This window comes from Macaca thibetana, chromosome 4 (genome assembly GCF_024542745.1).
Source record: "Macaca thibetana thibetana isolate TM-01 chromosome 4, ASM2454274v1, whole genome shotgun sequence".
Lineage (NCBI taxonomy): Eukaryota > Metazoa > Chordata > Mammalia > Primates > Cercopithecidae > Macaca > Macaca thibetana.
In genome coordinates this window covers 3076404-3090116 of record NC_065581.1, presented here as the reverse complement: position 1 = coordinate 3090116, position 13713 = coordinate 3076404, and the positions used below count along the sequence as shown (strand labels likewise).

The 13713-nt window shown below is 51.2% G+C and overlaps 4 protein-coding genes across 40 annotated transcripts in view; 1 reads left to right on the top strand and 3 right to left on the bottom strand.

The window, feature by feature from the left end:
• PSMG4 (proteasome assembly chaperone 4) overlaps positions 1–13713 on the bottom strand; it is a 201208-nt gene that overhangs the window by 36165 nt on the left and 151330 nt on the right. Inside the window, exon 1 of one of the 7 annotated variants that reach the window (XM_050787289.1) lies at positions 3998–4001. The exons of 5 other annotated variants lie outside the window; for them this stretch is intronic. The gene's annotated coding sequence lies outside the window, so the exon portion shown is untranslated. Of the gene's footprint in view, positions 1–3996; positions 4002–13713 lie in introns of those variants that run through there. One more of the 7 variants, XM_050787284.1, reaches the window with a different exon arrangement.
• Positions 1–13713, top strand: part of LOC126952529 (tubulin beta-2A chain) — a 759189-nt gene that overhangs the window by 685616 nt on the left and 59860 nt on the right. Inside the window, exon 1 of one of the 31 annotated variants that reach the window (XM_050787224.1) lies at positions 1468–1477. The exons of 28 other annotated variants lie outside the window; for them this stretch is intronic. The gene's annotated coding sequence lies outside the window, so the exon portion shown is untranslated. Of the gene's footprint in view, positions 1–1467; positions 1478–2228; positions 2239–4538; positions 4550–13713 lie in introns of those variants that run through there. 2 more of the 31 variants (XM_050787218.1, XM_050787237.1) reach the window with 2 other exon arrangements.
• Positions 1–13713, bottom strand: part of PRPF4B (pre-mRNA processing factor 4B) — a 908191-nt gene that overhangs the window by 858336 nt on the left and 36142 nt on the right. The window lies entirely within an intron of this gene.
• FAM50B (family with sequence similarity 50 member B) overlaps positions 1–13713 on the bottom strand; it is a 667415-nt gene that overhangs the window by 630755 nt on the left and 22947 nt on the right. The window lies entirely within an intron of this gene.

Genomic DNA, 13713 nt, shown 5'->3' with positions numbered 1-13713 from the left:
ATATATTGCATTATGAAAACAATGCTTTAAAAATTTACTACTATGTAAAGCCTCCTTTCTCTCTGACTTCTTCAAACAATGACTTGTGTGTGTAATAGAGAAATGCAAATTCACTTGAGGACGTGCCGTTGAAAATAATCTGAAAATTGTGAAAGCAAATATTAATTTTAATAGTTTAAGGGATATCTTGCTCACTTCAGTTGCGCAATAGGTTATGTGTAAAACAAATGTTGAATTGTATTTTATGCAGCGATATTTCTACAATTGTCTCTGGAAGGGAAAATTTTTAAATGTTAATACATCATTAAGACTAACATTAAGAGATCATGAAATATGTTGCCCCCAAATCTTCGTGCCTGATGTACGATGACCTAGATTGAGAAGCACTGCATATAATGAATAGACAGAAATGCTGGGGACCCAACTAAGAACGACTTTTTTTTTTCTTTGAAAGCCGGGTACCAGTCTCTTCTTGCGAACTACATGGATTAAGAATGATTTTTTTTTTTTTTTTTTTACTTAAGGGTTATCAGATAAATTGAAAGACTTTAGGGAAAGGTGTGACTGTTGTCAACATCTTAACACAAAATCAGCTTCTTGTGAAAATAAAAATGTGCAGCATCACAATTCCAGTGGGGGTGGGGTGGGATGCAGACCGGTTAACAAGAATGGCTGCCCGGAAGGGGCGGGGGTGTGGGGACAATTCAAGCAAAATGCTTGAAAGGAAAGCAGATCTTGGGCCAAAAGTGTCCCCAAGGGCACTCTGGGCTTTCAGAAGGATTATTTCCAGTCTCACCCTATCCCAAACCTCTCCCTTTAAAAGAAACCTGAGAGGAAAGGGTCTTTTCATCTATCTATATGATCTTGAACACGCGTTTTCACCCGAGCACTCAGTGGAGTGGCTCTGAAACAGAAGCTAAGAAATGAAATAGTTAGATGAAGGAGGCAGGCGGCCAGCTCAAGTTACTCAGCGTGGAGCTGAGCGCCCCTCATCCCCACCCCGCCGCGCTGAGCATCAGGGTTGCTCCTGGGAGCTCGCAGCGAGGAGGTGACCGCTCTGAGTATGTCTACACTCGCAGCGCGGGTGCCGCCCTCGCTCTGTTCCTTCCGGCGCAGCTTGGTCCCACCAGAGCCGCCACTCGAGGCTGACACCTGCCACAGCCCTTTTGGCCGAAATGCGGTCACTTTCCCTGAGGTTTGGTGTGCCCAAAAGACGAGATTCCAGTCCAAGCCCTGTCCTTCACTTGCTGTGTGACCTTGGGAATTGCTAGCCCTCGACGTTTCGGCATCTGAAGGGATCCGGATTAGAAACTCGGAGGTCAGGCCGCGAGACCTTGGAACCCGGAGAGTGGGGCATGTGGACAGACCCTCCGCTGATCTCTGCCTGTCCCCAGACCCCACCCTAACCCAGGCAAGCCGGCCGCGTCTGGAATACCGGCCCGCGAGCTCCAGTCTGGGCGCCCTGGATGTTTGGGGGCGCCTGGGCTTTTGTTCTCGCTACTTCTCTTTGTACATTGGAATCGACTTGAGTCCCCCACCCCCCACCCCCCACCCCACGGCGGGAAAGGGAGGCGGTGACAGCTTGCTGATAGTTCTGGGAGAGTCTCGCTCAACAGCTGCAGGCTCCGCTCCGCGGCGGGAGCCCGGGTCTTTCGGCCTCTCTCGCCAGGGGATGAAAGAGGTCACGTCACCTCGCCATCGGCCCTTCCCAAGTGTGGAAATGTGGGGCGGCCGGCTTCAGTCATCGAATTGCAGGGAACAGGTTGTGCAGTGAACGTTTCTGACACCCTATCCCCTCCCGCCCTCAAACGCACGCAGGATTAGGTTCTCTCTCTCTCTCTCTCGCTCGCTCTCGCTCTCGCTCTCTCTCCCTCCCTCCCTTCTCTCTCTCTCTCTCTCTCTCTCTCACACACACACACACACACACACACACACACACGCGAAAAGTAACAAAGAGACCAGTTCCTGTGTGGATACCTAGAGACTGCGGATTTGAAGGGAGGGTCGGTGCTCCAAGTCTGTGCACGCGCTCGTGCGAGTATGCGTGGGTCTTGGGTGGTCTCGCGCGCGCGGGGCTGCAGTTTTTAGTCGTATTCCCCACCCTTCAACCGCAGCACGAAGCCTCGGACCTCCAGGTCTCCGCGATGGAAGACAAGAAAGTTCATTACTCGGGCGTGGGTCACCCTTGGAACCCACCCTCTTACTTGACAATAGATGAACCGAATCCGAGGGCGGGGGGGGAGGGGGGCGCCTGTCGTGTGATTTTAAATACTCGGTTGCACAGCGTATCCCACGCTTCTGAGAGCCCTTTGTTCCGCCGACAGCCCCGCCCCCGGGACCCCACCCTCTTTCTGCCCTCCGGACGGTCAGTGCTGCGCTACCGGCCACTCCCACTCCATCACTCGCGAGGAACAAAAGTCAACCCTCGGGGCAGAGGAGTCCTGGGTACCAGCAGGGGCGTTGTGCACTCCCGGAGAGGGTCGGGCAGGGCTGAGGGGCTCCGAGGTCGCTTCACCCGTGGATGCTGCTGCTCAGTGAGAGGAGCTACCAGCCCTAGACAGACAAAGGAGAAAGCAGGCCCACGCTGGGGCGGGGGCGGGGGCGGAGGCCGCGCTGGTGTTCATGGGCTGCAGGTGTCCCGGGTCGCCGTCATGCACGACTTCCTTCTGGGGCCACCTGTCCTCCCCCAGGCCTCTATGAGACGGAGCGCCGCCTGGGCAGTCGCTGGCCTCCGGGGTTGAGGGAAAGGACAGTGGTCTCACGAGGGGCGGTTGGCTGGAGGGACTCTGGCCAATGGCCGAGTAAGAGCTGCAATTCGAGGTGGCGGAGCAGCCTGTGCCACCTCAACCCTCCCACCTGCCGGCACCGGAGCACCTGACGGCCTCTCCACCTGCTCCAGTCCTCCATCTTTCCCATCCGATGCCAGCTCTGCCCCCACCCGGTTCAGACCGCGCTGGTGGCCCTCTCCTCGCCGCCCTCTCACCCTCCTTTTCTTCACCCTTCCCCCATAGCCCCAGACCCAGACCCCCACTACAGCCGCAGACAATGCGCACACCCCCACCCTACTCCCGGGGGCCCCCACCCCTCTCCCGGTCCGCACGCCCGCTCTGATTGGCCGCGGGCCGGTGGTCCAGCCCCCCGGACGGTCCCTGGGGCTCGGAGCATTACGTCAGCCAGGCTTGGAGAGCGCCAGCGCGAAGGGGACTGGGGGGCTCGGGCTGGGGGCGCGGCCTGCGCCAGCCGCCCCACCCTCCTTGCATAAAAGCCGGAGCCCGCGGGGCCGGCGCTCTCAGCCCGTCGGTTCCCGAGCGCCTTCCCGGTGACCCCGCAGTGGGTGTGTGAGGGGAGGACGGACAGACCCACCAGACGCCGCCGGACCAGGAGGACGCTGACGAGGCACCATGCGTGAGATCGTGCACATCCAGGCGGGCCAGTGCGGCAACCAGATCGGCGCCAAGGTGGGCGCGCCGCGGCGGAGGGGGTCGATGGGGGCGGGAACCTGGGCCGAGAGCCCCTCGGGGTCCCCAGGCGCGGTCCCGGGAAGGCCTGGGGATCGCCAAGTGTGCCGCCGAGTGTGGCGTGGGCTCGGAGGCGACTTTCGCCGACGGAGGGGGCACCTCTCTTTTCTGCTGTAACTCATTTGGAGTCCCCGTCACCCCGCGGGCTGCTTGGCAGGCAAGCGTGCCTGGAGAAGACGAGGGTGTGTCCGCGAGGCTGTGCGCGGCGTTCCGCGCGAGGGGCTGGGACATGAGGCGGGTTAATTTTACTCGTTTGAACCGGAGTCCAGCCGCCGGGGGAGGGGAGAAGAGCGATTGTCTTGCGGTCTCAGGACGTGCTTTGAATCTAAAACCGCGGTCCTTTAGCTCCTTCGCGTTCCTCTTTCCCCGCCCACCCGCTCCTCGCGGGCTGCAGTCCCTGTGCCCTCGCCTCCTGCCGCCGCCTGCGGCTGCGACCCGTGCGCCGAGCTCCGCCACTGCCCTGCTTTGGCTGGTCCTTCCCCCCTCGACCCCCTACCTCCTGCCGCAAGCAGCAGCTGTGCGCCTGGGAAACGCCCAGTTTCGACTTTCTAACCCTGCAAAATACAAGCCTCGCGGCTGTGCCCGGGTCACGCCGCCCTTTAAACCTTCAAGCTCCTGAAATGTTGGGTTGTCGGAACTGAGTCGGGGACATTTCATTGTGAGCTTTGGCGTTTCTGCGGATCGTGCATGGCTAAATGCAGCCTTTCTGTCTCAGTTTTGGGAGGTCATCAGTGATGAACATGGGATTGACCCCACTGGCAGTTACCATGGCGACAGTGATTTGCAGCTGGAGAGAATCAATGTTTACTACAATGAAGCCACTGGTAATCGCCCTTGCCCCACCCCCACTGCCTTCAGTTTTTCCACCCCTCTCCCCTTTCCTTGCGTGGGACCCCAGGGGTGTGGCCCTGGGAGAGGGTGGACCATTCAATTGCGGATCTCCGCTCCTTCCCTGCAGTCTTTCATTGGGCTTCCTTATGTCCACAGAGCCCTTTGAGAACCTGATGGTGGGTCTCCCTTTGTTTGGGGGAACATCTGCATGATGGCAGCAGGCGCCAAGCCCTTCTTTGCAGAGGTCCTTGCCTGAGAGTCTTAAGTCACTGTTGTTCCTTGCAGGTAACAAATATGTTCCGCGGGCCATCCTTGTGGATCTGGAGCCAGGCACGATGGATTCGGTTAGGTCTGGACCATTCGGCCAGATCTTCAGACCAGACAATTTCGTGTTTGGTGAGTGCCTGGTGTGACTGAGAGCATGAGGGACTCATTTTACACTGGGCAGCTGAGGCTGGAGAGGTGTGACTGCCAGAGGGAAAGCGTGAAGAACATCCACGGCGTGCCAGCTTAGCTTTAATATAGGGTAAAATTGTTTGCCTTTCAACTGCTAAGAGCTCGGCGTCCTGGCCTTCCTTATTTATGATATATTCATGAACAAATATTTTAACGTTTGGCCATTTTGGTGATAATCTGAAATAGTCTTATCTGAGCATTGACTCATTGATCTATACTAAGGGGTTTGAGGCAAGGTATTTAATACAATCACCAGTGACTCAAGATTTCTCTTTCCCTCTGGCAGGCCAGAGCGGAGCTGGGAATAACTGGGCCAAGGGCCACTACACAGAGGGAGCCGAGCTGGTCGACTCGGTCCTGGACGTGGTGAGGAAGGAGTCAGAGAGCTGTGACTGTCTCCAGGGCTTCCAGCTGACCCACTCTCTGGGGGGCGGCACCGGGTCCGGGATGGGCACCCTGCTCATCAGCAAGATCCGGGAAGAGTACCCAGACCGCATCATGAACACCTTCAGCGTCATGCCCTCACCCAAGGTGTCAGACACGGTGGTGGAGCCCTACAACGCCACCCTCTCTGTCCACCAGCTGGTGGAAAACACAGATGAAACCTACTGCATTGATAATGAAGCCCTGTACGACATCTGCTTCCGCACCCTGAAGCTGACCACCCCCACCTACGGGGACCTCAACCACCTGGTGTCGGCCACCATGAGCGGGGTCACCACCTGCCTGCGCTTCCCGGGCCAGCTGAACGCAGACCTGCGCAAGCTGGCGGTGAACATGGTGCCCTTCCCGCGCCTGCACTTCTTCATGCCCGGCTTCGCGCCCCTCACCAGCCGGGGCAGCCAGCAGTACCGCGCGCTCACCGTGCCCGAGCTCACCCAGCAGATGTTCGACTCCAAGAACATGATGGCCGCCTGCGACCCGCGCCACGGCCGCTACCTGACGGTGGCTGCCATCTTCCGGGGCCGCATGTCCATGAAGGAGGTGGACGAGCAGATGCTCAACGTGCAGAACAAGAACAGCAGCTACTTCGTGGAGTGGATCCCCAACAACGTGAAGACGGCCGTGTGCGACATCCCGCCCCGCGGCCTGAAGATGTCGGCCACCTTCATCGGCAACAGCACGGCCATCCAGGAGCTGTTCAAGCGCATCTCGGAGCAGTTCACGGCCATGTTCCGGCGCAAGGCCTTCCTGCACTGGTACACGGGCGAGGGCATGGACGAGATGGAGTTCACCGAGGCCGAGAGCAACATGAACGACCTGGTGTCTGAGTACCAGCAGTACCAGGACGCCACGGCCGACGAACAGGGGGAGTTCGAGGAGGAGGAGGGCGAGGACGAGGCGTAGGTGCCCCGCGAGGCGGAGGCGGGTTAGGGGAAGCGGAGGAGGAAAGCGAGGGGGTGGGGGGCTTCCCGGGACGGTACCCTGGCAGTCGAAGGAAAGAAGCATGGTCTACTTTAGGTGTGCGCTGGGTCTCTGGTGCTCTTCACTGTTGCCTGTCACTTTTTTTCCCTTTTTTGTAATATTGATGACATCAATGTAACATTTGAGATATTTCTGAATTACTGTTGTAATGGCTAAAATCACATAAACGTTTGTGTCGGAATGGTGTCCTCTCTTCTTTCTCTCCCTTTTTCTCTTTATTAACGATTCAAATGTAACTTTCTGAACACATTGCATTAAATTCTTCCTTTAACAAAAAGCAAAGGCGTAGGTAAAAGCTCAAATGAATTTATTCTTTGGGTATGGTAAAATTGAACCAATCACAGTTAAGATGAGAGATCAACCTGAGTTTTAAAATACCTTTAATAAATATTAGTTGAAAACACGTCTACTTGAAAACACGCTGTGTGTCTTCATGTGCAGTTCCTACTATACCTTTATCTCCTTTACAGAAAAAAAAAAAAAAGCATTTTTAGAATAGTTTCTACATACAGTACAAAATTCTGAGGAGTAGAAAGTGAGTGTCTCTTTTTCCTGTGTTCCTTGATACAGTTTCCTCCCTGGAGGGAAACCTTTCTAATCATGGTTATCTTTCTTACATCCTTGCAGAAATATTCCATATATTTTCAAACCCATGTAGCATATTTCCTTTTCTTCTTCATACACATGATGTGATACTAACACAGTTCTGCAGCCTTCTTTGCTAAACAGTGTATCTTGAACCTACAGAGAGCTTCCCTCCTTTAAATGGATATGTGGCATCCATATGTGCTGTTTTATTTAGCCAGTTCCCTACCAATGGACATTTAGGTTTATACTTACAGCATAGTGTAACAATGAATAATTTTGTTCATTTATCAGTGTGCACATGAGAATAGTAAATTTCCACAAATGGAATTTTTTGTCAAAGGCATATATATATACCTTTTTAAGTTATATCACCTGCACTTAGGAATAGCTATAGAGTTATATATACACAGTTAATAGTCTCATCCTCAATTCTCAAGCAACTTTTTCTCCAGGCAATAGTATTTATACTATATTACAAACTGTTTGTACTTGTTTTAACATCATGTGAGTTTAGATGGAATTACAAATTCTGAATTGTTGGGGAATTTTACTTTAAGTAGGCAATCCAGAATAATCTTCAGCCTACTGCATTTATTTCTTCCATGCAGAAGTAGGATTTGGGATTTGAACCCAAGTCTGACTCTGGACTTGAACTCAACCACTAAAGAAGCTATGGGATTTCAGTAATGGATTTGCAGTTAAGATGTTCCTATGGGATAAATTATACCTTGTCAAAATAGTGCTGATACTCTGCTTTAATCTGACCTAGTTAGTTTCCCATCTTGAGAAGAGAGAAAGAGTGTGAGTTATAAGCAAATATATAAAACTTATTTGCACACCCCTATAGAAAGAAAGGATCATGAAAACCAGGTTTAAGATTTTTCTAGTTTTCACACAAACTCGAAATTAGAAAAAATATGACTTTAAACCTGACTTTATTTTATTCTGCTTGGTCCTACTGTTACTTAAATTTAAAAAAAAAAAAAAAAAAAAAAGTATAGATACAAGATTTTCATTATTTAAAAGGCTGAAATATATTTGAAAATAGTTCCGGCCGGGCGCGGTGGCTCAAGCCTGTAATCCCAACACTTTGGGAGGCCGAGGCGGGTGGATCACGAGGTCAGGAGATCGAGACTATCCTGGCTAACATTGTGAAATCCCGTCTCTACTAAAAATACAACAACAACAAAAAAAAATTGCCGGGCGTGGTAGCGGGCGCCTGTAGTCCCAGCTACTTTGGAGGCTGAGGCAGGAGAATGGCGTGAACCCAGGAGGCGGAGCTTGCAGTGAGCCGAGATCGCGCCACTGCACTCCAGCCTGGGAGACACAGCGAGACTCCGTCTCAAAAAAAAAATAAAATAGTTCCAAAGAAAACTATAAGCAGTATAATTCCAAATAGTGTGAAAATAGGTTAATCCTGCCACATGGCTCCCATAAAAGGAAAAGAGCACAATTCTCTTTTCCAAGCATTATACATCTCTAAAACTTGACTGAGTGGTGAGTAGGGTCAGACAGGTGTCTGGAGCCAGTGGCTTCAGCTCGGTTTTCTATATTTAACTGCAGACTGACAGATGTGATTCCTGCTGAGCTGGTGTAAAGCTTCCAACCACTGAATTGAAGGGTGGCATTAGCTTTAAATGCCCCAAACACCCAGGGCAGCTGCCAAGGCCTCCTGGATCTACCCTTGGGCATGCGATCCCTACAACCTGTCAGGCATGCGTTGAGCACCCTCAGAGACTAGTGGGATCACATCCAAGGGCCTCTTGGCATACTGGATGTGTGGTACTTCTCTTCGACCTGGTGAGAAGGGAACAGGCAGGCACCAGCAGGCCAGCTTGCTAGCCTGTCAGTACAAGCACGTCTGCACTGTTATAGCTTATTTTGGCATGATTAGAATAGTGTGTGCCACACTGACCTGTCAAGCAGATCTTCTGGGGCCTAATACAGACTTTAAATGCATACATTAAAACAAGTTCAAAATGAGGAAAATGCTCAGATTAATACCTGGATGAAGATACTATTTGGGAGCTATTAGTTTCGTTTGTTACATTACCATTATGTGGTGGGATTTGGTGGTGGTGATGGTGGTGGTGGTGATTATGGTGGTGATGATTGGTGGTGGTGGTGGTGATGGTGGTGATGGTAGTGATGGTGGTGGTAGTGATGATGGTGGTGTTGATGATGGTGATGTTAGTAACAGTGATAGTGATGATCGCAGTGATGGTAGTGGTGGTAGTTTAGTGGTGGTGGTGGTGGTGATGAGAATGGTGGTAGTGATGGTGGTCATAATAGCAGTAATGATGGTGATGGTGATGATGGTGGTCACGGTAGTGGTGGTGGTAGTATTGGTGGTGATGGTAACAGTGATGATGGCAGTAGTGTTGGTGTTGGTGGTGGTGGTAGTGGTGGTGATGATAGTGATACTGGTGGTGGTGGTGATGATGGTGGCGGTGGTGGTAGTGGTGGTGGTGGTGATGTGTTAGTGTTGTGGTGGTGATGGCAGTAGTGATGGTGATGTTAGTGATGGTAGTGGTGGTCATGGTAGTGGTAGTGTTATGGTAGTGTTGTGGTGGTGGTGGAGGTGGTGATGGTGGTATTAGTGATGGTGGTGGTGGTGGTAGTGGTGATTGTGGTGGTAGTGGTAGTGATAGTAGTGGTGGTGATGTGGTAGTGTTGTGTTCATTGTGGTGGTGGTGGTAGTGGTGATGATGGTGGTAGTGGCAATGGTGGTAGTGATGATGATGGTGGTGGTGGTGGTGGTGATGGTGATGGTGGTGGTAGTGATGGTGGTGGTGGTGATGTGGTAGTGTTGTGGTGGTAGTGGTGGTGGTGGTGATAATGGTGGTAGTGGTGGTGATGGTAGTAGTGATGATGGTGGTAGTGGTGGTGGTGGTGTGGTGATGATGGTGGTAGTGGTGGTGATGGTGGTGGTGGTGATGTGGTAGTGTTGTGGTGGTCGTGGTAGTGGTGGTAGTGGTAGTGGTGGTGGTGGTAGTGGTGGTGGTGGTAGTGGTGGTGATGGTGGTCGTGATGATGATAGTTGTGGTGGTGATGTAGTAGCGTTGTCGTGGTGGTGGTGGTGGTGGTGATGGTGATGGTGGTGGTAGTGAGGGTGGTGGTGGTGGTGATGTGGTAGTGTTGTGATGGTGATGGTGGTGGTGGTGGTAGTGGTGATGATGGTGGTAGTGGTGGTGATGATGGTGGTGATGATGATGGCGGTGGTGGTGGTGATGTGGTAGTGTTGTGGTGGTGGTGGTGGTAGTAGTGGTGATGATGGTGGTAGTGGTGGTGATGGTGTTGGTGATGATGATGGCGGTGGTGGTGATGTGGTAGTGTCGTGATAGTCATGGTGGTGGTGGTGGTGGTTGTGGTGGTGGTGGTGGTAGTGGTGGTGATGGTGGTGGTGATGTGGTAGTGTTGTGGTGGTTGTGGTAGTGATGGTGATGGTAGTGGTGATGATGGTGGTAGTGGTGGTGATGGTGGTGGTGATGATGATGGTGGTGGTGGTGATGTGGTAGTGTTGTCATGGCAGTGGTAGTGATGGTGATGGTGGTGGTAGTGATGGTGGTGGTGGTGGTGATGTGGTAGTGATGGTGATGGTAGTGGTGATGATGGTGGTAGTGGTAGTGGTGGTGATGGTGGTGGTGTTGTGATGGTGATGGTGGTGGTGGTGGTAGTGGTGATGATGGTGGTAGTGGTGGTGATGATGGTGGTGATGATGATGGCAGTGGTGGTAGTGATGTGGTAGTGTTGTGGTGGTAGTAGCGGTGATGATGGTGGTGGTGGTGGTGGTGGTGATGATGATGGTGGTGGTGGTGATGTGGTAGTGTCGTGATAGTCATGGTGGTGGTGGTGGTGGTTGTGGTGGTGGTGGTGGTAGTGGTGGTGATGTTGGTGGTGATGTGGTAGTGTTGTGGTGGTTGTGATAGTGATGGTGATGGTAGTGGTGATGATGGTGGTAGTGGTGGTGATGGTGGTGGTGATGATGGTGGTGGTGGTGGTGATGTGGTAGTGTTGTCATGGTGGTGGTGGTGATGGTGATGGCGGTGGTAGTGATGGTGATGGTGGTGGTAGTGATGGTGGTGGTGGTGGTGATGTGATAGTGATGGTGATGGTAGTGGTGATGATGGTGGTGGTGGTAGTGGTGGTGATGGTGGTGGTGATGATGATGGTGGTGGTGGTGATGAGTGTTGTCGTGGTGGTGGTGATGGTGATGGTGGTGGTAGTGATGGTGGTGGTGGTGATGTGGTAGTGATGGTGATGGTAGTGGTGATGATGGTGGTAGTGGTAGTGGTGGTGATGGTGGTGGTGATGATGATGGTGGTGGTGATGTGGTAGTGTTGTCATGGTGGTAGTGGTGATGGTGATGGTGGTGGTAGTGATGGTGGAGGTGGTGGTGATGTGGTAGTGTTGTGATGGTCGTGGTAGTGGTGGTGGTGGTGATGTGGTAGTGTTGTGGTGGTTGTGGTAGTGTTGTGATGGTGATGGTGGTGGTGATGGTAGTGGTGGTGATGGTGGTGGTGATGATGATGGTGGTGGTGGTGGTGATGTGGTAGTGTTGTGATGGTCGTGGTAGTGGTGGTGGTGGTAGTGGTGATGATGGTGGTAGTGGTGGTGATGGTGGTGGTGGTGATGATGATGGTGGTGGTGGTGATGTGGTAGTGTTGTCGTGGTGGTGGTGATGATGGTGATGGTGGTGGTAGTGGTGGTGGTGGTGGTGGTGATGTGGTAGTGTTGTGATGGTTGTGGTAGTGGTGGTGGTGGTGTGGTGATGATGGTGGTAGTGGTGGTGATGGTGGTGGTGATGATGATGATGGTGGTGGTGGTGATGTAGTAGAGTTGCGGTGGTGGTGGTAGTAGTGGTGTGTATCTCTTTTCAATACTTTCTGAAAGAAATGTTTTATCCCTCCTTGATGTGCCCTGAGGAGGAAATTTACTTCCAAACAGACACAATATCCAAACTGCAAGACCCACTGAGATGTGATGCATGATCCAGAGATTGGGGTTTGGGGAGGGGAGCTGAAGTCACCCTGAGGTCATTCAGAGAGTCTGAGAAGGAACTAAAACCTCAGTGTGCCTACATCTGCTCCTCTACATCAGCCTCAGAGATGATCTAAGACTATGGTAGATTTTCCATTTTATCACCGAAGTGATTGATATTAGATTGATAGCAATTTGAACAAAAATTACCTTAAGAGATCATCTCATTTGCCCTCCTTGGTTATGTAAGTAGGGAAACTGAGGATCAGAGAATTATCTAAGATCCCAGAACACTTTCTGTACAAATTGGGTCTTACACCCAGTGCTGACCTCACTGCAGCTGCATGGCTCAGGTTCTGTCGTATACAAAGCCACCTGAGGATCATGAAGAAGGGAAAGATGATTTCCCTGGCATCAAGGAAAACCTGAACGTGTGCCTAGGTCCCACTGAACTTTCCCAGATGGGTTGGGCACAGACATAGTGCCAGCCTTTTGTCTGTAATGAGGTCACTGACAGGTGATGTTGAATTGCCTGGTTTTAAAACACCACATACACAATGCTCTAATGCAAACATGGTTGCAAAAGGGAATATTCTACCAGGGGTTAGTTATTGTGGAAAAAAAAAAAAAAGTAGGAAATTAAGAAGGACTGGAGTGGCCCTTTTTTCAAATCCTCATTTTAGTTACGATGTGGCTTGGCAAACTGCTATAAGGCTAATTTCTTTCTGGTGCGTAAAAGATGTCCTATTGAGAGGTCATGCTTTTCTAAATGCACATCAAAGTCAAGCCATTCCCTTGAAAAGAGACTGTTCCATACTTTTGTTTTTTAATAACCCTGCCTTCCTGCCTCCCCACCCCTTGTGTTTCTCTGCAGGTGTGCTTGCCGACACACAGTCAAAGAAGCTTATTTTGGTGCATTTCTGTTTCATTCAAAACATTTCACAGTCATTTTTTTGTCTTTCAGTTGAGACAAAATTTGCATACCATAAAACTCACCACTTAAAAGACTGTGAGTCGGTGGGTTTTAGTATATTCACAGAGTTGTGCAACTATCATCACCATCTAATTCCAGAATATTTTCGTCACCCAAAAAAGAAATCTCCATACCATATTGTCAGTCACTTCCCATACCCCTCTCCCCAGTCTTTCCCACCACTCCAAGCCTGGGAAATCACTACGCTCTCTGGTTTTATGGATTTGCCTATTCTGGACATTTCATATAAATGAAATCATTCTGTCTGTGGTGCTTTGTGTCTGGCTGGGCTTTTATTTCTTAGCATATGTTTTCAAGAGTCATTCATGTTGTAGCATGTATCAGTACTTCATTCTGTTATGGTTGAATAATATGCCATTTTATGGATAGACCATCTTTTGTTTACTCCTTCTTCTGTTGATGGATATTTGGGTTGTTTCCACTCTTTCACTATTAAGAATAGTGCCGCGGCTGGGCACGGTGGCGCATGCCTGTAATCCCAGCACTTTGGGAGGCCAAGGCAGGAGGATCACTTGAGCCCAGGAGTTTGAAATCAGCCTGGATAACATAGGGAGGCCCCTGTCTCTACAGAAAATAGGTTTTTAAAAAATTCGCCAGGTGTGGTGGCATATGCCTGTGGTCCCAGCTACTTGGGAGGCTGAAGTGGGAGAATCACTTGAGCCTGGAAGGTTGAGGCTGCAGTGAGCCATGATCTCATCACTGCAGCCCAGCCTGGGCAACAGAGCCAGATCCCATCTCAGAAAAAAAGGATGGCCAGGCGCAGTGGCTCATGCCTGTAATCCCAGCACTTTGGGAGGCTGAGACAGATGGATCATGAGGTCAGGAGTTCAAGACCAGCCTGGCCAAGATGCTGAAACCCCATCTCTACTAAAAATACAAAAATTAGCCAGGCCTGGTGGCACACACCTATAGTCCCAGCTA